The sequence below is a fragment of the Narcine bancroftii genome, chromosome 6 (assembly GCF_036971445.1).
Source record: "Narcine bancroftii isolate sNarBan1 chromosome 6, sNarBan1.hap1, whole genome shotgun sequence".
NCBI classification, from domain to species: Eukaryota; Metazoa; Chordata; class Chondrichthyes; order Torpediniformes; family Narcinidae; genus Narcine; species Narcine bancroftii.
In genome coordinates this window covers 203,343,748-203,350,426 of record NC_091474.1, presented here as the reverse complement: position 1 = coordinate 203,350,426, position 6,679 = coordinate 203,343,748, and the positions used below count along the sequence as shown (strand labels likewise).

The 6,679-nt window shown below is 46.2% G+C and overlaps 1 long non-coding RNA gene across 1 annotated transcript in view; it reads left to right on the top strand.

The window, feature by feature from the left end:
* The window catches only part of LOC138737733 (uncharacterized), a 9,746-nt gene extending 4,397 nt beyond the window's left edge, over positions 1–5,349 (top strand). Inside the window, exon 2 of the long non-coding RNA XR_011341180.1 lies at positions 5,043–5,349. This is a non-coding gene — a long non-coding RNA (uncharacterized lncRNA). The remainder of the gene's footprint in view (positions 1–5,042) is intronic.
* The last annotated feature ends 1,330 nt before the right edge of the window (positions 5,350–6,679 follow it).

Here is a 6,679-nt window from a genome sequence, read left to right as displayed (position 1 = left end):
TAAAGAAATATCAAGATATATGGAAGTAACTATGCAATACTTGCCACATTCTGGGTACATGCTTTGTGGCATTGACGTGGGCAAAACTGTTAGTGAGCAGTTAGCCCAACACTATAATCTGCAGTTGTCTCTAAGGAGTAAGGCTGGTAAGTACATTTTCCCGTATCTGCATGGATTTCCTCCGGGATGTTCCGGTTTCTCTCCCACCTTCTTCAAAACATATGAGGGCTGTAGATTTATTGTTTTTTTTCCCCAAAATGTAACAGTATAGTTTTTCTAATTGAAGACAGCTAGGTGTGTTTACATGGGTTTCTGGCAGGGCGCCTCATTGTTAAGTAAAATAATTCATTTTCTGAAACACATCTCCATTAGAGGTGAATGCATTTCTCAATGTCAGTTTAGTAAATTAAATTATTAAATGTGTCCAGTAATCACCTTGTAAAACATGCTGTTATTAAATATTTTATATCATGCATGCTTTAGTTCAGGACATGCCAAATATAACATTTTTCAAGCAAAACATTTTGATTGAGTTAATTGATTCAGTCTGCTGCTTGTCCTTCATTATGTGGAAGGCACAACTTGGTTTGCATATTTCATTAAAATCACTACAAGTAGTAAAACAATTTGTAATGACTCTCAAAGGCTACAATGAGACTACAAGACCCATTATCCAAACAAATAATAATTCTGTAAATTTTTCCAAGAGTGGCAAATGGAAAATATGAACTCAAATTTGCTCCATCCAAGTTTTGCCTGTAAGTAGGCCTTGGATAGTGAGAGAATAAAAATACAAATAAGCTGCACATGCTGGAAATCTGAAACAAAAACTGAAAATTCTGCTGAGAGTGCCAAAATAAAAGTTACCCTTGTTCTCTTACTTGATTGCTTGCTTGAGCCCTAGTGTCATTATTGGCTCAGTGGAGCATTCATTCTTTGAATCAGCAAGTCACTGGATCTATTTTCCATTTACTGCAAGAGTCATTATTCATAAATGATGCAGCCATTTTACAATGAGATTTAGCCAAAGCTCAGTAGTTCCAAGTGTAACAGATCCTTCAGTTGTACTTGAAGAGCAAGAAACACCAGAGTTTTTTTGTTTAATCTTGCATTCAACCATTCAAAGAGATTATTAGGGCATGCTCTTAATGCTGCTAGAGGGATTGCCTTCTGCACCAAATTGAATACAGTCTTTCCTGAAACAGGTTGTTGATTGATTGTTCATTGCATTGGGAAATTCTGAGGTTCTGTAAATAACTATCTAAATGTAACTTTGAATAGAAATTTTTTTCTTAAATTCCTTTCCATGATATTTCTGCATTATTAACCTTGACTTGTTGTTTTTATTCCAGCATCTTAATTTTGTTGTCCTTCTCCAATTAAATCACAATACAAGTATGCAATCCTTTTTCTGAAACCCTTGCGGAATAGTGTGTTCTGAAATTTGAGACTTTTCTGGATTTTGGAAAGCCAGATTTAAGCCCACCCAAATTGTAGCTACCTCATATCCACACCCCCACCCCACCCCCGCTGCCGGCCCGCCCCTCGCACAGCTCCTCCCCTGCTGCCGGCCCCTTCCCCCACTCCCGCTGCCAGGCCCCTCCCCCCCCGCGTGCCGGCCCCCTCCCCCTCCCCGCTGCGCGGCCCCCCCTCCCCACCCCGCTGGCCGGCCCCTCCCCCTCCCCCGCTGCCCGCCCCTCCCCTCCCCGCTGCCGGCCCCTCCCCCCCCGCTGCCGGCCCCCTCCCCCCCCCACTGCCGGCCCCTCCCCCCCCAGCTGCCCCTCGGCCCCTCCCCCCACCGCTGCCGGCCCCTCCCCCCTCCAGCTGCCAGGCCCCTCTCCCCCCCCAGCTGCCGGCCCCACTCCCCCCCCGTCGCTGCCGGCCCCTCCCCTCCCCGCTGCCGGCCCCCTCCCCCCCCGCTGCCGGCCCCTCCCCCCCCCGGCTGCCGGCCCCCTCTCCCCCCCTCGCTGCCGGCCCCTACCCCCCCTCTGCTGCCAGGCCCCCTCCCCCGCCCGCTTGCCGGCCCCTCCCCCCCTCGCTGCCGGCCCCCTCCCCCCCCCGCTGCGCCCCTTCCCCCCCCTCCGCTGCCGGCCCCTCCCCCCCGCTGCCGGCCCCCTTCCCCCCCCCGCTGCCGAGCCCGCTTCCCCCCCCCGGCTGCCGGCCCCCTCCCCCCACCGCTGCGGCCGGCCCCTCCCCCCCCTCCTGCTTGCCCGGCCCCTCCCACCCCCGCTGCCGGGCCCCTCCCCCCCCGCACTGCCGGCCCCTCCCCCCCCCGCTGCCGGCCCCTCCCCCCTCCGCTGCCGGCCCCTCCCCCACCGCTGCCGGCCCCTCCCCCCCGCTGCCTGGCCCCTCCCCCCCCGCTGACCGGCCAGCCCTCCCCCCCGCCCTCCCCCGCTTCCGGCCCCTCCCCCCCCCGCCGCCAGCCCCTCCCCCCACGCCGCCCCCCTCGCCCGCCCTGACTCGTGCTGCCGGTCTCTCCCTACTTGTGGTTTTTGGAGCTTTCTGGATTTTAGATGTCCAGATAAAGGATTGTGTACCTGTATATATACACACACAAACTTGTAAAAGTTGAAAATAATGTTGTATAAAATTAATACTGGTATTATAAGGAAATGGAAGCAAAAGCTCTAAAATGAATAAGCACTCACCCAGAAAACTCTGGATATTTCCCCATGGAAAAAGTTAATAATTGAAACTCTCCTACAAGATGACACATCTTGGAAGGTTATTCAGTAAGGCCCACAATAATTCTGAAGTGAGAACAAAATGAATTGTATAAATAGAAGAGTGGAATACAGAATGGCAGTCAATGAATATGCAAAGGATGACCAATATGAACAAGAAAAATACTGTTTCTATAGTTTACATAAATAACTCAAAGTTCATAGAGAGTTAGAGGTGTTAAAATGAATCCATTATGCAATACTGTGCAATTATTGAATTCTACAGATAAGAACAATGGAGTTCAACTCACTACGCAAATTGGACAGTGCTTTAGTGAGGAACTCAGCCAGTATTTAATGATTACGTGAGAAAATCCCACAACCGCACTGTGATAACATCCAGATATTTAGTTCATTCCTCTCATCATTATTAATTTTCTTTTTCACTCATTCCTTGAAGGCGAGCCTCAGGCCTGAAACATCAGTTATATATTTTTACCTCCTATGGACACTAGGTGAGTCCTAACAAGTTCTGCCAGCATTTCCTAGCTCTGCAGACTTTGGTGTTTCACTTTTGTTGGATGACATCCAAGTACTCTTTTCCATTGTGATCATCTATTCTATTTTCTTTGGCTTGGCTTCGCGGACAAAGATTTATGGAGGGGTATGTCCACGTCTGCTGCAGGCTCGTTGGTGACTGACAAGTCCAATGCAGGACAGGCAGACATGGTTGCAGTGGTTGCAAGAGAAAATTGGTTGGGATGGGTGTTGGAGTTTTTCCTCCTTTGTCTTTTTGTCAGTGAGGTGGGCTCTGCGATCTTCTTCAAATGTGGCTGCTGCCCGCCGAACTGTGAGGTGCCAAGATGCACGGTTGGAGGCGATATCAGCCCACTGGCGGTGGTCAATGTGGCAGGCACCAAGAGATTTCTTTAAGCAGCCCTTGTACCCTCTTCTTTGGTGCACCTCTGTCTCGGTGGCCAGTGGAGAGCTCGCCATAGAACACGATCTTGGGAAGGCAATGGTCCTCCATTCTGGAGACGTGACCCACCCAGCGCAGTGTGGGTCTTCAGCAGCATGATTTGATGCTTGCGGACGTCTGCCAGCTCAAGTACTTTGATGTTGGTGATGAAGTCATTCCAATGAATGTTGAGGATGGAGCGGAGACAGTGCTGATGGATTCTAGGAGCCGTAGGTGATACCGGTAGGAGGACCCATGATTCGGAGTCCGAACAGCAGCGTAGGTATGACAACGGCTCTGGACACACTGATCTTTGTGTATTTCTTCAGGTGGTTGTTTTTCCAGACTCTTTTTGTGTAGTCTTCCAAAGACGCTATTTGCCTTTGCGAGTCTGTTGTCTATCTCTTTGTCGATCCTTGCATCAGATGAAAAGGTGCAGCCGAGGTAGGTAAACTGGTTGGCCGTTTTGAGTTCCTGTGTGCCCGATGGAGATGTGGGGGGGCTGGTACTACACTACTTAAAGCATTGCAGAAGGCCTTCAGCCTCAAGACCATGCCAGTTCCCAGGGAAGCAGCCCCATTGATTCCACATCTTGTCTTTATTCCTCTAACTGTAACCTCTTCTCTTTCACACATCAACACATCCATAGTTGATTTGCATCATCCACAGAAAGTAAAGATTATATAACTGGCATTTCAGGCCTGAGTCATTCAAGATGTGAGGAAAATGCCAAATAAAAAACACTGGGAGGTAAGAATGGGCAGGGGGAGGCCACCATCAGTGTCTACAGATTTTCATGTTTTACTCCATTCAGTTGCTCCACTGCAAAACTTTTTTTGAAAGAAACCTTCGATGAAGAAGTTCTCCTCTTTTCAAAGGGTGTTCTGTGAGAGTCTCTCTCTCACTGCTCTCTAACCCACACTCACTGCTGATCTCAAGCTGCCTTCACCCCTGCCCATCTTTCCACTCCAGCCTTTTTATTCAGCCACCTGCCTGCTTTTCACTCATGCCTTGAAGAAATGCTCAGGGCTGAAATGTTGGTTATACTGTAATGTACTGGGATGTGTCACTACTTTTTGCAGGACTTTTTGTGGAACTTGCAAGACCTGCTGAGTTCCTGCAGTATTTCTTTGTGTTGCATCTGCAGACTTTTACATTTCACTTTTGTCTGATGACCCTGAGTGCTCTTTTCCATGGTGGTCACCTATTCTATACCTCTTAAGCCAACACAGAAGGCAGCCATTCAGCTTCTTGAGTCCATGCCAGTTCCCAGGAAAGCAACCCCATTGATTCCACTTCTCTTCTTATTCCCTGTTCCTGCCACCTATTTTCTTTCACACATCAACACCATCTATAGTTGATACATTTTTGCAATTAACCAACACAAATGAATCATTAACAGAAGCTAATTAATCTTCTAGTGCTTGAAGGAAAACCACACGGACCTGGAGAGAATGTTACACAGAGACCAATCAAGGTTGTGATTGAACCATGTCCCTGGAGCAATGAAACAGAAGCATTAACTGCTGTTACACAATGCTACCTTCCTGGAAGCAAAGGAGAATTGTGGGCTTTGGAAACAGTTCAGAAAACCACTTCAGGGCTGGTTCCAGAATACAGAACATTGAGGTACATGGAACATATTCAAGAGAAACCAAGATGAGGAAATTAAAATTAAAAAAAAAAACTGGAAATGCTGAAAATCTGAAATAAATGGACTGAAACATTCATTGAGTCAGGTGCAAAATGTGTGTAAAGAAAAATTGCTAATGTTTCAGATTGAAGACCTTTTGAGGGACCGGAAAAGGGAGAATTCTAATTTTAAGTAGGAGAGGGTGATCCTTGATATGGGGAGGGATTTCAATGCCAGAAGAGTGATATGCACCTTATGATTTATCAGGTGACACCATTTTCTTTCAGATAAAAATAGCCTTAGAAAAGAAAACCAAACAATTAAAATGAAGCCTGGAGATAATGACAAGAAAACAATAGCATTTTAAGACTCAAAATGATCTTGTCCATCAAATATATTAACATTCCCGCTCAGTGACTGAGAGAGTGAGAGAGAGTCATGGGGTGGTTGAAGCATAAAGTCCACATAACTAGCCCATTCCTCACAATGGCAATAGATATCAAGATATTGATGGTACCACTGTGGGGAGGCTGGATACTGATTTATATTTTGTACTGGGTCTTTCACTTTGGGATGGGAGAATTATTTAAAACTACTTCATGTTGCATGGATTTCCTTGGGGTGGGAGTAAATATGACTGAGAAGTTGCTATGACCTTAGAATGCTCAGCTTGGCCATTTTAGAATATTGCTAGCCTCCCAAGGTCCTGACATACAGAATGGGTCAATAACTCTCCACTGCAGTGGGATCCTGTCGTGACATATTCAAAGCATTGCTTTTCAATGAAGGGTAGAATAATCATTGAATAGCATTTTGATTTTTTTTGTAAATCAGCAATTTACTTTCATTTTCTTGATTAAAATTAAAGACAATAACTTGAAAGTATAATCCAATATTATTGTTTAGAAGACATCAACGAATAAAGGCTGATAAAATTAAATATATGAATTAACTATACTCCTTACAAACCATCTGTATTTCAATACAAGGAGTGATGTACAGTATGGGATTTACCAGAATATCATCACATGATTTCAATAAAAAATACAAATTTGCATGACAGATTAAAAAATAATTTTCACAATAACTCGGCCTGAGGGCATAAGGTGATGGAATTTGGAGGCCATGCCAAGGGATCTAATCCTGAGACAAGCAGCAATGCATACCTCCTTTGTTGTTAAAGGAACTTCTCTATGGAAGCATCCAGATAATATTTTCAATGCTGAATAGGAACATAACATTTCCTCTTTGGTGGTTGAATGTACAGGAAACTCCATGTGCTTCCTGGTTTGCAAGGTGGCAGAGCTGACTGGGGAAGCCAACAAAAGCAACCTTTTCAAGATAATGCAGGATCTGCTGACCCTGCTAAGCAGCGCTGGTGTCATCCTGCAGAAGCAAACAGTCAGCATGAAATCAACCAGCATG